General features: G+C 37.0%; 1 long non-coding RNA gene across 1 annotated transcript in view; it reads left to right on the forward strand.

Annotated features, from left to right (window-relative positions):
- The window catches only part of LOC148981714 (uncharacterized), a 170,666-nt gene that overhangs the window by 8,265 nt on the left and 141,006 nt on the right, over positions 1 to 21,395 (forward strand). The gene's annotated exons all lie outside the window — the stretch shown is intronic.

Genomic DNA, 21,395 nt, shown 5'->3' on the forward strand with positions numbered 1-21,395 from the left:
GCCAGGTCATTTTTTGGGTGTTATCAGACTCCATGTCTTTAGCTGCAGTGCCGTCGCATAGACTTATAGCACCTTTATATATACATATATACATATAGCACCTTTAAATGAGCTATTACAAAACTGTTGGTGACCTTTTTTTTTCAAATACATTATTGCCTCCAATCCCTCAGCTGTCCATAATGAGGACGGACCTTATCAGTTACAGAATATATCTCTTAAATTGACTCATCCAGTAGTAGATTTCAGGTCATAAGGAAATCTAGGCCAGTTTTTTTTTTTTTTTTTTTTTTTTTTTTTTAACTCTGGTTAATCACAGTGAGGAACAGTACCCACAGCCAACGGATCAAACAGATGAATGTGTGAAACATGATTAATGTTCACGTAAACCGCTTACAGAAATGAAAAAAGGCAAAATCTAGATTAATCACCGGCTCACTCTGCTGTTTGAATTTATCATGGTTTATTGTAATTTCCCTAATTCACAAACATCAAATAAACAAAATAGTATTATTTGTATATATAAACGTTTATGAATTGAATTACAGATCTCAGAAAATGTTACATTGGCTTGTTGACCTCAATTAAAATAATCCTTGATCTTGAGTACTATTAACTTTTTCCAGACTGTATATTCTGTAGCTTATCAGTTTAGGAAATTCATACTGATATCTTAAAGCAGCTTTACAAGAAGTGCATAGACATACAGTGAATTAGTATGTAATGGGGTACAGTACACCGAACGGGGCAAATAATTCGAAGGAAAAAAGAGACGTGTCCAGCAGTTTACCCTGCTTAAACTTCATCATAAAAAATGGAGAGGATAGGGGTATAAGATGTGTAACCAGTTTGTAAGAGAAACCTCTGTGTGTCTCCTCAAGCAATTAATGGCAGCACTGTGAGGTGAAATGAAATTTCAATACCAGTCTCCTCTGCAACCTAAAACCTATACCGATGTGCTTCAGAAGCTGACTTCTGTACAGTACTGTACAGTACAGTACTGTATGTGGGCCAAGCTGTACACATTTTTTTAGCTGCTCTTTATTCAAAAAAGGCATTGGTGTAGGATTATTTTTTATTGAAGTATCAGCCCCAGATGAGCCGGCCTTTTGTTGAATATCTGTTCTTATGGGTGCATCTCTCTGTTCAACTCCAACATATCAAGTTTAAAGCAATGTACAGGACGGGGTTGGGTGGAGCACAAAGGTGTGGGAAAGAAGAGCTTGAGTGATGAATTCATAGTGAGGTGATCTTTATACTGATTTAATACTACAAGCATATTAGCTTACAAGGCTTAGACTTGTGTATTAAAACATTTCTATGTATCTCACAATTCGGGCAGGTGCATGTCTTCGGATACCCCTCAACTAACATGGGAAAGCTTCTACGGTGAAATAAAATGAAGTGTTGATTTCAGTTGACTATAATATGCTTCACGGTACTTTTTGGGGCACTAATTGTGAAACGAGACAATAGTGACGTTTTAATATGATACAATATATTTTTGAAATAAATTTAAATGAAATAAATTTGAATACACATTAATTCAAGCCAAGGTTGCTAATTTTAAACTAGTGGTAATATGTCTGTATCGATTATGAAATAAACATAATTTTTATATAAATTCATAATGAAGAAAAATATTACACTAATTTTTTAAACTTGTGGTAATATGCCTCTATCAAATATAAAATAAGCATAGTTTTCTTATAAATTAATAATTAAAAAAAATAAAATAAAAGTAAATGACAATTGTACAATAGTAAACTGTATTAATAATTATTATTAATACACACCAAAAAGTACCTAATTTGAACCTGCGGTAATATGAAACAAAGTTCATTGAGTCTAATTAGTTTAACAATATGAAATACCTTCATACTTATTAATAAGGTAATATTATGAAAAACCCTGCACAATAGGTTCCCTCAAGGACAATTTGACAAATGTAGTGCTAATTATGAGCATGGATACACAATACTGGGCTAGTCATAGAGTGAATGGCATTACATTGTTGCGCAAATTACTGTTTGTGGTAAATAGCCAATAATTTGATGAGGTTCTTTTTGTGCCCGTCTGTAAAACCTGGCTCATAAAGTCATGACAATAGTGAATGTAATGGGATACAGAGAATTCCTGTGAACTCATAATGCAGTCTTGACATGGAGCGTGTTTGATAAATGTTGTGAAATGCACTACGAGTTCCCATTCATCATTCCATTGTACTGCACTCCAAGTACTTTTGCACAGACAGACTGCTTTTATGAGAAACTATGCATCTGTTTGTCAACAGGAAGAGGGGATTTTATGTGGAAGAGCAGGTAAAACTCTTCTCACAATGTCGTATTTCTCTTGTTTCCTCTATTTCCAGTCTCTGCCTTTGGTTCAGTTAGTAACATCAGTTTGTCAGCTAGTGCCCCTAGCTGGTGTCAGTGACCTAAGGCCCCCCCGCCTTCCTGATAGTCAGACACTCTTTTCATGGTCAGGTGGCTGAGGGAGAAACCGTATATCAGCCTCGTAACCCACAGGAGGTTTGAATTGGGGACGAGACAGTTGTGAGACAACACAACCCATGGAACATCCTGTATTCTGATACACTGTGGAAAGTAGGAGAATAGCCGCGATGTGAGAATGAAAAATGTTCGCCTCCAGCAACCTTCACCTTTCTTAATCAGGGACCCGAATGTATTGTCTGAGCGGTATCACCTTTGCTGTTTTCCCATAGTGGTCAGTTTGACCTATGGCCATCTGGTTAATGTCTGCTTCTGCTGATCATCTGCCACTCACTGGTTATCACTCTGCCTCTATCTCCAACCAGGTGATAAAACTGACTACTGTCCAGTCTGGGAATGAAGGACAGTAGTAGAAAATAGAGCATCTGTAGTGCCATAAAGATGCTGGTTACTGTAGACGGTGGGATCGAGAGAGAAGGTTCCAGGACAGCGACATAGCCATCCATGAAATGTCTGGGGGTTTGAAGTAAACTGTATCTGAATAGCATGTAACTTGTAAGTTGTCTGTAAATTTATCATTAGCATTTTAATAGATATTTTGCATGGACAACAAATGAGGCCATTGTCTTTCCTAAACTGGGAAATGGAAAAAAAAAGAAAAAGAAATATGTAAATACAACTATATGGAGGGTTGTTTAGCATCTAGAGGTAGTTGCTGAATAGTTGAATATTTCTTTTAAGGTGTTGATTTTGTATTTAGGTAGCCTATGGGTCATTCTTGTTATGCGTTTTATTGTATGTTGGATACAATATTAAACGCACAATATTTAAATTTATAAACTTTATTATTTTACTTTTAATTACAATTATGTTACATTTAACTATTTTACTTTTTGGATTTGACCGGTTGAGTTGCCATTTTTTGTCATGTTCCTAAAAATGTATTAAGACATTTTTTTCTCTTTTTCCTTTCTATCCACCTTATTTCTGACGACCTTACTTTTTGAATTCTGGGCGGCACTTCCGGTTTGGGGAACTTGCATTCAAAAAGGATAAAACGAATCCTTTCAAATCAAAAGGTTGCCCTACAAATAAAGCTGATACAGTTTGACTGGATAAACTGTCAATTTTCCTTCATGATTTATTTTCAGACATCATGAGAATAACGTTATACTTGTTATTTTAACGTCACGTTATAATAAGAATATCTATGGCAAGAGCTCTTTTCAGTCGCTGCTTTCTTTTCCTCATGATGATTTTTTTCCTTTGCAATCCGCTGTAAAATATGAAAAATTATACTATACGGCACATTTCTGTACGATATTCCGTTAATAATTCACTGGAATGCACAAAGAATCTCTCGTTATTCTCCTCAAATACTCGTGTCCCTTTCCAGGTTTGTTTTCACAGGTAAGTGCAATTTATCTGTCAAAATGACAAGGAATCACTTTGATATAGTCACGTAATTGATTAAGGCTTGTTAAAGCCTACAATACAGATATTTGCCTACAGTGATATTTAACCAAAGACTTGCGCATATGGGGCTATTTTTGGTCTGTTGAAAGTACCTGTTGATTCTTTTAAACTTTTACATTTTATTTTAATGTTTTATGAAGAGTGAGTCGATTAATGACACTTTTTTAACGTATTATGTTCATAAAGCGAGCCTTTCACTGATTGTTTACAGCTTAAGGAAGTTACACCCATAATTCACACAAAGCGTCATGGGGCGTAGGAATAAGGTGGATAGCCACAATGTAAGCAAAACCTTTTTTTTTGGTATTTTTAAGTCATTTTTATAGGGTTTTCATTTTGTCTTGGTTTCACAATTCATCCTGTTAGTATAAAAAATAAATAAATAAAGCCAATGCATGAAGAACATCATCCTCTAGGAAGTGATGTAATTTTTCGTGGGAAAACAACAGCACAAACATGAGCAAGTCTTTTATAAATGATGTTTTGTGATAATAGTTGGCTTGTCTCTAAAACGTTCCACTCTGTTAGATTCTGAAAAGGGTTAAAAACATTTAAATTAACATGTTAATAACTCATTCATTGAGCAATTGGATGTAGCTTTTATTTCCATTTTCTTCTACTGTGTGAATAATCAAAGTATAATTAGTAAGTTAGAGTGCTTGAGCTTGCCCAGAGTATATTATAGAAAGACATCTTAAATTACAAGACTGGCATATACATTTTTTATTAATTGGCAATTGCATAACCGCACTAACCCGCTTGTACATCAGCCATTTTCAGTCAGTTGTCCCCTATGTGGTCAATTAGCCACTACTAACAACCTTTACCTCCAAATCAAAGTAGGGCAGCATTTAGGGTGTAAATGTTTCAGACTGAAGCAGATAATCAAGGTATTTCATTGTGCAAAGGTTTCTGTCTGCTTGTTTTTGTATTGTAAACATTCATTTCTTCAACATAAATCCATTACAACTTATGAAAATATTTACTTCGTTAATGCACGCTTCAAACTGAAGATTTCACTGATTAGAAGTGTTTCAAAATCCAACTACAAAGTTACAGTTACAAAGTCTTCTTTCTAATCCATGAACATCAGAAGGCATGTACAATACATTCACAGGTGGATCTATATATCTGTGAATCAGTGTCTTATCTCAAAGCTTTGTGCACATCTGTCCATAACCATCATGAAAAATCCACATATACTTAAAAAGTTAACAATTATTAAAGTATTAATATGCATGTGTCTCACACATTGTTCTGCTAAAATGAAGCAAAATGATGGAAGAAGCATGTCATGATGCCCTGAGACATCTGGTAAGTGATTCTCACCCCAACTTGATAGAAGCTATTTTATAACACATTCTAGTGGAGAAATGAGCTAATGTTGACAAACTCATTTTTGATCTCTCTCGCTCAAGTTTCCAAGATGTCATAATAATCAAACTGGCGTCTTCTACTGGAAAAATCACGTCAAGAAATCTGCCTAATGCGATATCGTCTGCGACTAGCCCAACGCACCTGTCACATCAACCTACGGCAAAGTCAAGCGCACCGCTCGAGCCAGAGAAGTAAATCAGCTTGGCTTACCTTTAACAACAAACACATGTACGGTTTTGTCAATGGAGCAGCTCAAGAAACACAAGTCTTTGCCTGCGAGGTGCTAAAAGTGAACCTTAGAAGAGCTGTAACAATGAGCTCATCTGAAATCACTTTAGTTCAAGCGGCACCTTTATCCTTTATCAAAGAATCTTTCATAAACACCACAATGCCCATTCCGCACCTGTTTGATGTTTCTCCTCCTCCGCCTGGCTATTTTTCCACCCAGCCCACCATAGACAATACGAAAGGTGCACCCCTCAGGTGTGCTGGGCTCAATGATTGCTTCTTCCTTTTTTCATCGGGAGAGAGAGGCCACCCTATTCACTCCCTCACACGAACTGCTCAACTCTGTGTGGACTCGGTTTCTGTCCACTGAGGGGGTAACTGAGATGGGGGCAACAGAAAGTGGCTTTAGAATACATGCTTGAAAGAGGACAGCTTTAGTCTGAATGGAAGTCTATGTGCTTTGTTGTTTAAATGAGTGCTGTCTGTTGCCGTGTCCACACTGTTCGGCTGGGAGAGGAGAGAATTAAGTAGGTTGGCTATTTAGCGTCAATGGACGGTCCTCATGAGGAGATTGGCTTTTGTTGCACGGGACAAATGCAGAGTCATGCCTTGCATTGAGTGATGATTACTGTTTGTTCGGTCTTTAAGCATGCTGATAAAGCTTATCTTTTCACTGGAGTTTTTATTTTTGACAAGGCCTTTAAACACAACGTTTTGCTACTGTTACTTATGCAGGAGCATTTACAGTTGTGCATTTGGCAGACACCTTTATCCAAATTGACTTGCATTTTATTCACTGTGTATGTTTTATCAGTTTACAAACTTTCCAAAAAAAAAAAAAAAAAGCTTTCACTGAGGTGGTAAACCTCCGTCCACAAGAAACCATTTTCCACAAGAATATTCAAAGGCCCTTTACTTTAATTATTAATTAATTTAACAATATAAATATAAAATGTTTTTTTAAGTGTGGCATAATTAGAAAAATGTACATTTGTTATAAAAGGGCTCATAGAGTTTTATTTAAGATTTTATTAAAACTTTCCCGGTCCAACTAAGGCTTCCTTCAAAGAAAAGGAAAAAATAATAGGATTAATAAAAAAAAAAAAAAAAAAAAAATGAATCTTGATTTGTTTCTGTTTTAATGCCCTTTTTAAAATTATATTAGTTTTTCTGAGGCCCTCTTAGAAGTTTAAACTGTCCTCAATGTTGCACATTATTACCTTCTTGGTTTTCTCAACCGATTGGTTGAATGTAGTTTGATTTGCAGATTAATAGTGAAAAAAAAACAAAAACAAAAAAACATTTCTGAATGGATGCTGATGGTCAGATCCTCATCCTCAGTTATAATGGGAAACAGTGGGAGTGGGAAACAATTTTATTTTTTGGACGTCATCCCTTGGAACGGAGAACAGAATATTAAAAAGCATGTGGTTATGGTTATGTAAGGGATATCAGCTGCCCTATTTTTTATTTTACATTTTAGAAAGAAAGAATTCTAAAAGTAGACTTTAGAAATATTGAGAAAATATTGTAATATTAAATGTATACACAAACAACAACAACAACAAAAAATCCCTGCTTAGATATGGTTGATGCTATGTCATTTGGTAAGACTGTTTACTATCCAAAAAAAATAAATAATAATTGAAAAAAAATCACATGTCTGCCTAGTGTGGTCTTGGAGTTGATTTAGGTGGGTACATAAAGTGATCCCTTAATAATATTCAGTGCTGGTGTTCTTCAGGAAACACTACCTTGGATGATTCAGTTAGCTCAAATACCTCATTCAGATAGAGATGCTGCAAGATAAATGTAAAATTAGGGGTGAGCAATCTGACAATTTTATATCATGATCGATCTTGAAGACATCCGCGTCTACTTTTCAAGCAAATCGTAGAGGTTTCGATCTATGTCCTCCTAATAATGTTAAAATGCTGCAATGATCTGCATACTAGATGTCTGTGCTGACTGGCCAAATGATAGGATGTCTCTATCATGTGTCTTTCATGTGTGGGGATCCATTTGAAAAACAATTCAACAGCTGTAGGGGGCTGTGCGATTAAGACAATTTTAGTTTTGGCTTCCTAAGATTATGAAAATGAAAATAAAATGATCATTGCCGTTCCTTTCCTTTAATATGGAGTGCTTTCGCCCCTCCTTAAAAGTCTATACTTACCATCCAAATCAGTCAAATGACTGTTGAACACAGTCTACTGCCAGACATGGTTTATTTTTAAAACGAGTTATTAAAAGTGCATTGAGCTGCGAAAGAGACTGACCCGCACATGGTCTCTGTGTGACGGAGCAGAACACAGACGAGCAAAGTGTACTTGGGGTTGTAGACGTGCACCTAAACGGTCAAATAAACACAAAAATATGTTAAATGTCCAGTTGGGAAAGAAATCAGATGTATGTCATCATATTAGATCTATGCATTCGGTCTTAAAGCCTAATGCAAATACCTGCTGCTGTGTCATTAAATTTGCGGTTAAAATATCCAAAAACATGAGCCACACACATCAAAAGAATGAGAAGAAATAAGGTTGACTATGTCATTAAAAAAATGACAAGTTATAGTGCTGCAGAGATATTAACCTGAATTAGCATGCTAAATTACTAGCCCCGGCCCGGCAGGTGTCATAATACCAGTTTCGGCCATCGGAGGCGGTATGCGAGCGGGCAACACAACCACCAGCCAAACTGCAATACACGAGTAACTTGCACGGCTTGTGGGCGTACTTGAACCTGATGTCATTCGTGTGGAAAGTACAGCCCAATACTACATTTCAGTTCAGGGAAGAGTTCAAAAATGATTGGTCGATATTATGCATGACGAATACATTTTGGTAAGTTGTAGCGTACTGTGTCTTTCAACTGTGTTCGTGTTCTTTTGCCATTAGCTAGTAGAGATGATCGGTTCACGTGTGCTAGGGATCTGTCGTGTAACTTACAAGCACCAAATCGGTATTTATTGTTTGAATTGAGTAATAAAATTGACAGAATCTGAGAACTGAGATTTTTTTTATATCATAACTAACCTGCTCTGTCTAGTCTGTCGGTCTCCGTGTCCTTTTCCGTGCGTGACAAATTGATGTGTGGCGTGAGAGCGTGTGAAAAGTGTCAATTGCGTGAGTTGGCTGCTCTGAATGGGGCTAGTTTGGTCAACATCAGCGAATACTGTCTGTCAAATTAATTCAATCTAACAATAAAAATGTAATATGAACAAAACGAATACTGTAAAACTTCAATTAATAGCCCGGGCTTTTATTTTCCCATATCGTCGAAATGCCGGCTTGTATTTGAGACAGGCGTCTATGAGACGGCCTTTATAATTTAGTGTTGAGATGTTGTTCATTGAGTCACTAATCTCTAAAAATCTCCAAATGCTCCACGTGAAACTGCGGTCTTCCAAACTTTTACTATCGTGTCAATTAATTTGATTAATATGAAAGAGAGCAAGACAGCACTCGCTCGTGTTATTTGAAGACGTGAGAGTGCGCGTGGACATGTCACAACTCACTTTCTGGAGGTACACTGTCCCCATCTGGTATGGAATATGGAGTATGATTTGATTTTTTTTGACAGATGGCACCTTTAATGTTATAACTGACTAAATAACTTTAGCAGTTTTACTAAGAATCAATTTATATTTAATTCATGCAGTGTGTTTTAAAGTTTAACTCTGTTTTAAATTTCAGCAAATAGAGAAATCCTTAGGCTTGTTCCAGTCCATTCTCAAAATATGGAAGGTCGTGATTTAGATCATGGATCGTGATTTTTTTTTTTTTTTTTTTTTTGTTATAAGATTTGGGATGATAGCCCACACCTATATCTAAGATTTTCCAGTGCCTTAACAATAAGCAATAGCACTGCATAATTTACCACTATTGGTTATTTCACTCATTATATTTTTTCTTTTCATTGTAGTGTCATTTTAGGGTTTGTGTGCTTTTATGTACCCTTAGGTACATGTTGTACTTAGGTTGTAAAGGTGGAAAGGGTAATGCCAGAATGACGAGCTAAAAAGTATAATTTTTGCAGTGTGTTCCCTGGCAGTCAAACCCGTGACCTTGGTGTTACTAGCGGCATGTTTCAGATACAATTGCACGATACTTGATATTAAAATCTTAAACAGAACACAGTCAAAGGAGAACCATGAAGAGTGGCTTGTAAGTATCTGTCAGCAATAGCTCTTTGTTTCTGTCACTGTTTCGTGCCTTTTTCATAAGTGCAGATGTGTTCAGTCAAAGGGTGCCACATTGTGTTTACTGATTAGTACTTTTCATCAATTGCGTTGCAGGTGAATTTAGGTCAGGGTGGCACGTTGTTATCAAGGGTTTGCAAATGTTTTCCCTTTTTCCATTGCTTTTACACACTGGGCTCCATAGACGTTTTATTTATCCCCCAAGTATATTTCCACCTGGTCATCAGCACTTTGTAGATTGCTTTTGCTTTGCATCAGCTTTCTTAGGTTTATTCGTGAAGTGCTGGTCTGTCTTTTGTGTCAGGAGACTATTTAGTTGTACCTCCTGTGAGGGCTCTGGAGCTCATTGTGTCCTTTAGCCACCTGGAATCGCACTGAAAATAAGATGAGTTTATGCTTTTATTTCTTCCTCTGTTTGTTTCCACCAGAGCAGCTGAACTTGGCCCACTTAGTCCCGTTCATCTCTGATATGAAAGGCGACTGTTCCTCCTGCATTGGAAAATGTAAAAAAAAAAAAAAAAAAAAGTCCACTGACGATCTGTGTGCTGTCATTGTTGTCTTCACTGTCAGACTCAGTATAGATTTTTTATTTATTTATTTATTTATTTATTTATTTATTTATTTATTTATTTTTTAAGTTAAGCAATCCCAATTCCAATTCTTAACCATAAAAGGCACCCCGGGTTGGATCTGCCATGCTGTTTGGATAAAATAACTCTGAAGCCTGAGGTTCATAAACAAACACTGAGAGGGATTCCCAGGGGCTTGGTTGAAAAGAGCTGCATTGTGTCTGTCACTTGACAAGACTTCGGCAATACATGATGCAAGGTGGGGGCAGAAGGTTAATTAAGAAACAAGTATCACGCTCTCAAGCTCACTGAACAGTTGGCTTCATTTGAGCGCTGGCATTACCCATGAGATTGGCTTGGCCTCATGGTCATCGCTATAGCGTCTCTAACCAACGTAGATCAACCCTTTCCCCATCATCACCTGCTCTTGGCAGGAGACCTTGGACTTTTGTCACCGTCGGGTTATTGTATTTCTAATGATGTGGACTTCATTTCCTTTGCTTGGACTAGTCATATAGTCATATAGCTCTGGTGTAACTTACGTTTATTAGGTGTCAGAGATTACCAGGGACAAAAGCAATCAATTATTTTAATTTCATGTGATTCTCTTAGTCATTTTTCTTTTTTACTCTTCACATTTGATCTATTCATTTATTCATTCATTTCCTCTGGAGTCTATAACAAACCTGTCACAGCCTAATCAAAATGATTGAGGACACATGCTACAAATAATACAAATTAGGTGTCTGTTCCACAAATCAAGAGCATTTTGTAGGTATGAATACAAAGTTGTTTAGTGTTAGACACAGTAATGACTTCTGAAATAAAATAGCTAAACATAGCAGTAGATTTACACTATTATTGGCGCAAACCGTTCTATGAATAGCTCATGTGCATGTATGATTAATTAATTAATACTGTGGATCTCACTAGTTATCCTGCGTGATGTTCTCCCCTTAATTGTGAGGTACTGTCTGTCTTCAGAGGTGCAGTTCCTTTAGTGCCATCCTTGATTGTATGAGTCTTCTGTCTTCTGTCAGATCGGGTTTCGTGGTAGAATAAAGAGCCAGAACACTTTTGTGGAGGGACTGAAAGAACCGCATCTCTCTCTTCAGCTTATTATGTGGCAGAGGCCGCTACTTCTGACCTATTTAAATGATGTAACAATTGATGTCTAAATGTTTGGCCGGCAAAGAACCTGAATGTTGCTGAGCTTCAGGGGCCTCTGAAGGGATAGGCATTAGAAATGATCGTGGCCATTTTTCTGTAAAGCATATAATATTAAAGCAATACAAGTGTACTTTACCATATGGGCATATGTTTTTGAAAATCCTTAATTTTCATTATTTTAAATGGAAAAATTTTGGAACGATTTTTTTGTGAAAATTAATCAACTTTGTTTTGCTTAGAGTATTAAAAAGACTATCAACCCTTATAGTACTCAGTTATCACATCTACAAACTCTGTTAACCTTTAATGGGTCATATAATGCCAGTTTCATACAAGTTAATTTGATTATTTAGGGTCTAAATGAAAAGTTTGTAATATACTTTAATTAAAAATTCTCATTAGTATTGTAAGAAAACACTAATTTTACCATTTTAGCTGGTGATAAACAGCTCTGTTTTCTCACTGCATATGCCTTTAAATGATAATGAGCTTCAGTCCCTCTGTTCCGCGGGCGTTTTGAACATAATTCAACATAATTCAAGTGAACATAAATGTGTGTTAGCAGTGTGTGTGTGCACAACTACCCTATAATGATATAAATCCACTCAGTGCTTTAAAAAAAAATCAGCACCGTCTCAGAACAACCCTTTCTCAGATTCGGGGCAATGTGACGTACTTTTGCACAGGCCCCGCCTACGACTGTTGGTGGACACTGCATTATATGAACTCTTTAAAACAAATCACATCAAATCAGCTTTGATTTATTGTTTTCTGTATATTGTATAGTAAGTTGGATGATTTATAATATCTGCTGAGTGATAGCACACACGTTCTTATTCTGCTCTACTACCTCAGAAAAGTGATCCGATGCAGGGTTTTGGCAGAGGGCCAATGTAAAACATTGAAGGTTCCCCTTACCATATCCCCCCCAGGAAGGATAGCTATGATTTCATAGCCTTAGATTACTCACTTAGGCATGTAATTGTTTGTCTGAGGTAAACTGTAATGTCATTATGTAACTGCCACATAAAATAAGACTGCACTTTGGGAAACATATCACCTGACCTGACATGCATTTAAGTTCTTCTGGTTGAGTTTAAAAAAAATAAATAAATACTACTTTTGAAATAGTGATTAATTGGTTAGCTCACTTAATATCAGCTATGCTGTTGTAGGTAGATAAGGTTACTGAAAATAGGTGCAGAAAGACCAGCTCATCTATCGCTGGTCATTATAGTTTAAGAAATCAAAGGCAATGATTTTTCAATAGATCAATAAAAACACTGATAACATTCGGCAAGAGCGCCAATGCTACATTATAGGCAAAGAGTTTGTTGCAGTGGAAAGAGATCTAATATAGTCTAAACCATGTCTAGGATTATGCTTTTTTTTAAGCAACTAATTTATTGTTTAACCTATTTAAAAAAAAATCACGTGAGTGGAGAATACTTTAAATTATATACCCGTTAAACCAAAAAATTCGCATTTTCTCATGCTCATTATGTCCCAAACCTGTATGAGTATTCATTGTATTGACCAGTCACTTAAAAAAGAAAGACACAATTTTCTCACAAAATAAAGACAAAATATCTCCTTTTATGTTCCACAGACAAAAAAAAAAAAAAGTGCTGCAGGTTTGGAACAACATGAGGGCGAGTAAATGATTTGAAATAATTGAAATTGACACCCAAAATTGATGAATTTACAATGTTGGGTGTATTATTCCTTTACAAGAGACTAAGAGATACATGCTTAAATAGAAGAAGTGATCAGAATACACTCAGATAGAAAAAAAAAAATCTAAGATAAATATAGAAATTCTGAAAACCACTCTATTCAATACCATCATGTTGTTAAATACATAAAAGAGATAATAGACTAGGTAAAGTAACATGTTTTATACCTCTGTTTGAACAGAGACGCAGTTTGGTTTAATTTTATTTCCACTGGTAATGGTTTAATGTCGTTCACCCTTTTACAAATAATATATAATTTGACTTGAATGTGTTGAGCTTCTGTCTGGTGTAAGCTTTAACGGTGTGCAGGCAACCAGAACAAGATTATTTTATATTTGAATCCAATCCATAAATCCAAGCCTTTGAGAATAATTATCCAATTATTCTTTTTAGTACTGTTTATTAAATGAAGTTCTACAGGGTCACAAACCTATGAGTCTATTGATTGTCTCATAAATGCAATCAATGTAGCGGTGTTCAACACATCTTTGTTTCCCAACAAACCAGCTGTTGCCAGCATGACCTCATTAGCTCTGGCTGGTAAACACAATAATTTTGTTAAAGGTAAAATGTGTTCTATCTCAATATTTTTTTTTTTTACATTATGAACATAATTATTCACTGATTTCATTAAAAGACTTACACTTACACTTTTGCCAGTGGCAATATGTGAAATTTACCATTTCCCCCTGCCTGCTATCTTTCCCCCCAGTTTAACAGACAAGGACATTATGCAAAATTCACGTTTACATGGTGTTTGAACATAAATGTGTGTTAGCAGTGTGTGTGTGCACAACTACCCTATAATGATATAAATCCACTCAGTGCTTTAAAAAAAATCAGCACCGTCTCAGAACAACCCTGTCTCAGATTCGTGGCAATGTGACGTACTTTTGCACTGGCCCTGCCTACGACTGTTGGTGGACACTGCAGTTTTAACAAGAATAAGAATAATTGAGGTGTTTTGTTGTTGGATGCAAGAATAAACATAACAGTTGTCATTTACTCGTTGTTACTCAAGGATGGATCTGTACCAACAGACGTCTTGCGACGTCTTTTGACCATACGTCAACATCCGCCTTTTTAGGGTATCCTTATCCTATCCTTAAAGTCCCCATGAAATCAAAATTGACCATACTTACTTTGTTTGCCTAAATTGATTGTTTTGTGGTGAACAATTCAAACATGCAAGTCAATCCACACACAAAAAAAAATTTTGGCTTCGTAATCTTTAATCAAATTTTGAAAATGCCCCTCCCCTCTGCATTGGAGGACCTTGCCCGATGACGTAGGCTTTACGGTTTGGGTGTCTTCTTAACATCCATAACCACGCCCCTCCAAATGACAGCTGCTGTGTGTTTGCAAGCGCCGAGCGAGCATCGATTGACAGCGTGTGTAAACGTGCGTCATCCTTCATTTCAGAATGAAACACCCATTTTTCTAGATCCAATCAGGTGCTAGTTGGAATAAAAACCCACGCCCTCTATTTTGCCTCATTTAGTATTCCGTTTCTCTTGCAAATACGTCACAACTCTGGAGAAAAGTCGTTTGCAACTTCCGGTTAACGGGGACTTTAAAAGCTTTTTTCAGAGGCCGGACACGACGGATGATGGTGAATCAGGAACATTTCATTAAATAGATCAGTGGTTCTGATCTGCACACTTGTAGGCTATTGTCTCAAGTAGCCTTTTTCACTCATCAAAACTGAATAGCCTATGTTCATCAGTAGTTACCAGTGATGCGCGAGTTGATCCGAAATGAGCGGGTGCCTGCGGTCACCCGCGGTTACCCGCAGTTACGGGTCATCCAAAAATGTTTTTAATGATCTTCGGGTCGCGGTCGGTCGGGTCGTTTGAAAAAAGATGCCAATTAAACATTTGTATATAGTACTAGACACAATTTTTGATGAAATATACTACACATTATTGGCTGAATAACTGGCACGAAGATAGCACACAAGCTCAGTCTAAACAGTTCTCGGTTCAAGAACCGCTGTCCCTGTGCGTTCGGTATACGCAGTATCAGCTGCTCGTGCTCATCACTTCTCTCAACAGTGGCACCAACATGTCTCGGTTCAGTGAACTGTTGGAGTTACTGGAGTAAAATATAATTCTGGATATTGATTTATTTCGATTCGGAGGCGACTGTCAGGCATGTCTGAAAGTGAGTAACTTTAGTAACTTGTGGATCAGCACTGACGCAAGATGCGAACTGTTTCGAACGATTCAGTTCGAGTGTACTGGTTCGACCGGTTCACTAAAAAGAACCGGTTCAAAAGAACGATTCGTTCATGAACCGGCCATGTCTACGATCACTACAGTCTGCAGAGAGGAGGCGGCAAGAGAAAAGGTGAAGACTGGGGAGTGGAAGCTCCGCAAATACACAAATAGAAAGAGTAAAAGTGTGGGAGACATTTGCTGAAATAATGAAAGATGATGACCAAAGTGCTGGCTTTGCCTTTGTTATGTGTAGGCCTACGTCTTCTTGCGACGCTGTGTTGTTACACGTCTATGGCCCAATAACGCTCCGATGAGCATTTACTACTTTTAAAAAATGCGGCCAGGAAGCGGGTCGGGTACAATGTTTTTTTTTTTTACTTTTTTTTTGCGGTCCGAGTTGCGGGCGGGTAGCTGAAAACGTCGGTCGGTTGCGGTTTGTTTATACATTGACCCGCGCATCACTGGTGGTTACAGCCTATATCAAGCAGGGACACGTTTTATTTTGTGATTTCACCGTAATGAATACAGAGTCTCCGCAACGGCGATAGATTGAAACGCGTGTCCGAGTGAAGATTGCACAACTCTCGAGGCGCGTCGTCCATGCAACTGAGCAGGGGACACGAGCACTAAGCTAATTTAATAGCGAGCTAAAAAGATGATCTGCTAGTTAACGGGAGATGTTTCATTTATTTGTATATACCCTACATCCGAGCCTCAGTGTTTCAAAAAGTGAATGTGTGTGAAACCATAGTAAAAAAACAATTGGTGTCGATTGACAGCAATCTGACGTTCATGGTTTTTTTCCCATCTATTTCAAAGTTAGGCTAATAATAACATGTTGCATTCTATACAGCCTGATTATGTAATTTTTTTAAGTTACATTTGCTTCATGTGCTTCAATTTTTAAGTTACTTGCTTCATAATACGAAAGAAAAGATAGGTCTCTTTTTCCATTTCATTACCTGACAAGCACCTTATAAACTAATCCACACAAGCAATCACATTTCATTTTTAGTCCACTTTTATTTATCTATTTGTAGCTGAGCATTGACATTCCTGAAATCCTGTCTTGCCCAGTAGTTATTTATTTTGCGGTACTCCGTGTACTGTAACTTTTAGTGTCTTCACAAAATAACTTGCTTTGTCTCGGTAATCCCACATTATTTTCATTTTTTTTTTTTTTTGTCGTAGGGAGACAAGCTATTGAAGATTCTACACAAATTTTTGAGCTTTTTCTCTTTCTGCCACATGCATTTATCTCTGTAGTTGCCAGCAAATGCTACAATCTGTGGTCTTTGATTAGAGGCTTCTGCCAAGACCCGTGTGGTTGATACTCCAATTAGGGACACCTTATGCCGAAAGCGCTGCTGGCCAAGAGTCCGCCGCATTACCTGTCTCCACTTCAGCAGCGGCCCAAGTCTCTCTTTACTGCCACCTGCTCTTTCTCTCTCCTCAGTCTAGAAAGCCAAGCAGCTCTTATTCCATATAATCCGGAGCATAAAGTTGTCTGCTTTCAGAGGGGCCTGCACTTGAGCTCGGCCCTCTCTCTAATCAAGCTAATGGAGCCTGCAGGTATTCTATTGATCTCCCACGACGTGTGGCTTCCGCAATGATGGCCGCATTTTATACGGGTCAGGCGTCAGGGTTTGGGGTCGCCCCCCTCTACTGTGATCGATCACTGAGTTTTGTCTCCTCTGCATGCTTGTTTCTTTCCTCCACTCCAGTTTTTTTTTTCTTCTGTGGTCTACTTTACAAATCTTTTAACCCTCTCTTCTGATCTGTAACCTCTCCAAGGGTTTAGCTCTTGACCTGTGAAGTGGATGCCTTTATCTCTCCCTTCACTAATGCCGACGCTTGCATGAGTTTTCATTCGCACAGTCCAGTGATTCAAATCTACTTGTGTGAATCAGAGGACATCCAGCTAGATGTCATAAGAAACAGACACGTAATGACAATTCACTTATCCCTCGGTGAGAATCAATTCTTCCACAATGCACCTGTCACAGAGCCTTCAGTGAGGGCAATTTGTCCGACAGACTGACACTGTAATTGGACTTGAATTTTTCAGTGACCATTTTACAAGCACTTCTTTGAACCGTAAATGAAAATCTCAAGCTCACAATGAGCAGCAGACAGGCTAAAATGAGCTATTTTGTCTTAATTAAAACTTGTAAAACTGAGAATATTTTAGAGCTGTACTTGTACACCGAGACATGGACAGTAGTAGTTTTGATGAACTAGTCAAGCTTTTCTGAAACACGCTTTGAAATTGTTCTGTGATGTCGTAGCACTGACTTGTTGTTACCTCAAAATGTTATTATGGCTGTTCACCCAAAAGGATTTCCATCCCTTCAAATTATTATCTTGTGTAATAAAATATTATTTTGTGGGTATATTTAAAAAAAAAAGTGACCTAAACTGAATTGGTTCTAGCGTGTCATGCAAGAAGATTTGAGCTTTCTTGTTTACCGTATCATATTTAATTGATAAGCTCTTATGCATGTGCGCTGTTCAGTGTTCAATGAAAATGAAATCAGTTGAATGACAAACTCACCTGTTGATCTCTGAACTCTTTGAACAAGTCAGGATGAGTAACTGACAAGTGCTTCAGCAACACATAATTGAAAGCAATGTTTGCAGAGTGGTGCATTGAGGTCTGTTTCTTTACTATTCTCATTACTTCAGTAGGCAAAGTAATGCCTTATTTCACTCATACTGCTCTCTCTATTTATTAAAGGGCTGTTGAACTGAGAAATCAAATTTTCCATGAGCTTTTGGCATCTAAGAGGTCATCATATTATAAGAATATCCTGTAAGTTTCAGAACTAAAAACGTCCTTGTTAGTCTAATAAAAGCTTTTATTGACACCAGGCTCAGCAAATGACCCTTTTTTAAAATGGGAAACTATGACGACAAAGAGGATAAAACACCACCCCCGCAGAAGAAGATCAACGCCCACTTCAACACGGCCGGTTTAGCCCCGCCCACCGATTCGAATATTACACGCATAGCTAAATAAGCTAGGCCTACCTCGTGATGACAAACTGGGTCGAGATACCAAACAATAAATATGCACTGACGAGTGAAACTCATTATAATATGCAAAACGGTTATCCACTCACAGCAGTCGGCGTTTAGACTTGAAGCAAGACTTGCTTCAATGCGAGACGCCTAATCAAGCGTTTTTGAGCTAGGCTCAAAACTAGGATAGAAAAATGGGTATTACTTATTCATTTTGATGTTTTTTAGTTTTTTTTTACGTAAAAACCAAGCGAGCGTCATAAGTTGACCTCAGACAACAATATAAAAATTTTAAAAAATCCAGTTCATGACCCCTTTAATTTCAGGCATGTATAATTTCGAATAAACTTCGTTTGATCCATTACAATAACATGTTGTTGTGATAATCTATATATGAAGAGCTCTTTTCCAAAACGCGTTAAACGACATTTTAAAAAAAAATGAGTTTGTCGTGTCATTCTGCTGCGGACAGAACCCTTTCACTGCTCTATCAACGTTTCATGCCGAATCGCTATATTTCCTTGTTTAAAATGTACTGCAAGATACAGTTTCTTCCCAAGCCGCGATATGCACCAGCCCTGTTTTTAGCCTAAACACGATAAATCCTCAAATTCAATGAGTGCTCTACACAATCCAGCACGGCGGCCCTCTGAACAGAGGTTTATTATGTTCATTCATTCCTCAAAATGAGTCCTAGTTTTCTAGTCGACTAGTAGTAGATCATTTAAGCCATTTGTATTATCAGTAATCACATATATTGATTAAATTAAATGGGAGAGAAACCATATGAGCGTTTTTAATTGCATATTCCGCATCTCAACGTATGCATAAAGCTTGCCACAAAGAACCGGCAAAAGTAATGATTATGCATGAAACATTTGAATTGTTTATTAATAAACTAGTGTTTTCTGTCAGTGTCAGCAACAAAGATAAAGTTGATGATGCTTACTCGCCATCTTCGCAGTGAACGCGCAGAGAAACGCATACTTCGAATTAGCCTATACATACGCAGAGAGTTGCCAATTTATTTTAGTTTTTAATTGTTTTGTTTAAAAGTAGATATTTAAAGCTTTCTGTAGCTTAGTTCTCAGGCCTGTGTGAGGCAAGCATCGCGGTGTTTCGGTTCATATTATGGGACGCGCTCCGGTTCACCTGCGCGCCTCTGTGTCCTGATTATATTGTCTGATATTTACTTCTAATGTATTAATCCAGTCAATTTGTCGATGAAACATTTATTAAAATGAAGATACAATTTATATGAAACGAAATTTACAAGCTTTCTACAAAACAAAACTTAATAAGTGGTCAAAATCATGTCTGACGCACTCCAAATATTTTCCGATATTGGGCAGCTTTTGAATTTTGATCCTATCTTACTCATCTCATGCGGTTCCCTTTTCATAGCCTACTCAACATAGATGAAATAATAAAAATAAGTAATGTAATATTATTAAAAACAAATGTGAAATGTTTATTTTTTTTTTTTATTATTATTTTTTTTTAACTTATATTTAAGCGTCATGCTGCTCCGCTTTGCTCACATGTTATGTAGCCTGTGTGTGTGTGTGCATGTGCTGGAGGGGTGCCCATCCCTTTTTTGAATATCGTTATCATATATTGATCATTTTTAATAATTAGTTTTTTCATGCATATGTTGAAATTGGTATTAATAATTTGTTTTTTTTCATATATGTTGAAATTGGTACTATTTGTTTGAGGTTTATTTCGATTTATAGCGTTTTGGAAAAAAATAAAATTAACTTTTAAATTATCATTAACAATATTGTTGTTTGATTTAATAATTATTGTTCAAAATGTTCAGACTGAACCAATAAAACATTTAAACAGGATAATTTGAATATTCACAAAATGTGTGGGTCTAGGTAAAAAATGTAGTTTTCCTGAAAACTATTGAAATGGATTTATAGCGTTTTGGAAAAGAGCTCTTCATATATTATTTTGAAGTTTCTTTGCAGCACCTTCACAGAACCCTCTTCATTTTCTCTTGATTAAGGTTTTTGAGCTTGCTGTATGGTTTTGGAGATTGAAAAAGGTCTTGATGTTGCATTACACCGTAGGTTCTTCAGTGTATTGATTTCTGAAAGTGTGTTGCAAGACCACGTGAGTCACGGAGAGTGTTGTCAAAGAAACAATAATAACAACGACAACTAAAAACGTAATTCTAAATGTTGTTCTGATGCAAGACTTTCATTTTGAAAGACATGCGTGCCGTGAAAGCTGTTGACTCTTCTGTTAGACACAGTTTAAGGAAAGTGTGCCTGAGAAAAAAGATCTCATGATTCAGTTTCTTCAGTCAGATGAGATGATGTCAGGCTAAATGTCAGTGTCATTATTCTAAGGTTACTTTTTTACTAAATAAAAAAAGTCTCTCACCTCTGAAAAAAAAAAGTCCTGTCCTGTCAGATGTTATACTGTGCCTGTAGCGTGCACTCTTCAATTGTAGATAACAGTATCCATTTTATATAATTAGTTTTAGCATGACTGGAACACTACTGACCACTTCCAAACAATATGTTGTGGAATAATCTTTTAGTTCTAATCGGAACATTTAATTTTTTACAGTGGACTGCAAAAATGTATTTCATTTTCCCCCTTTGCCTTACAGAATATCAATGTTTAAAACAGAGTACACTTTGTACATGATGGACATTAATTTTGACCCCAGTAGGTTCCCCTTATGAGTGCTTGAAACCATCAGTAAAGTAATGTTCAATTATGCAGAACATTTATTATCTTCCATCTGGCTTAATTACAGACTGAGGTTAAAGCCTAGTAGAGGGTCATCCCATCACTTCAATATCAGTGTCCTAAAATGCATTGACCAGGAGAAGAAAAGCTGTCCCTCCACTAAAATTAGTGCCTCGAACTCCACTCCGCCACCATAATTCACCCCGATGCGAAATATCTCCCCTCACCATATT

This window comes from Pimephales promelas, chromosome 4 (genome assembly GCF_988280905.1).
Source record: "Pimephales promelas chromosome 4, fPimPro1.hap1.1, whole genome shotgun sequence".
NCBI lineage: Eukaryota > Metazoa > Chordata > Actinopteri > Cypriniformes > Leuciscidae > Pimephales > Pimephales promelas.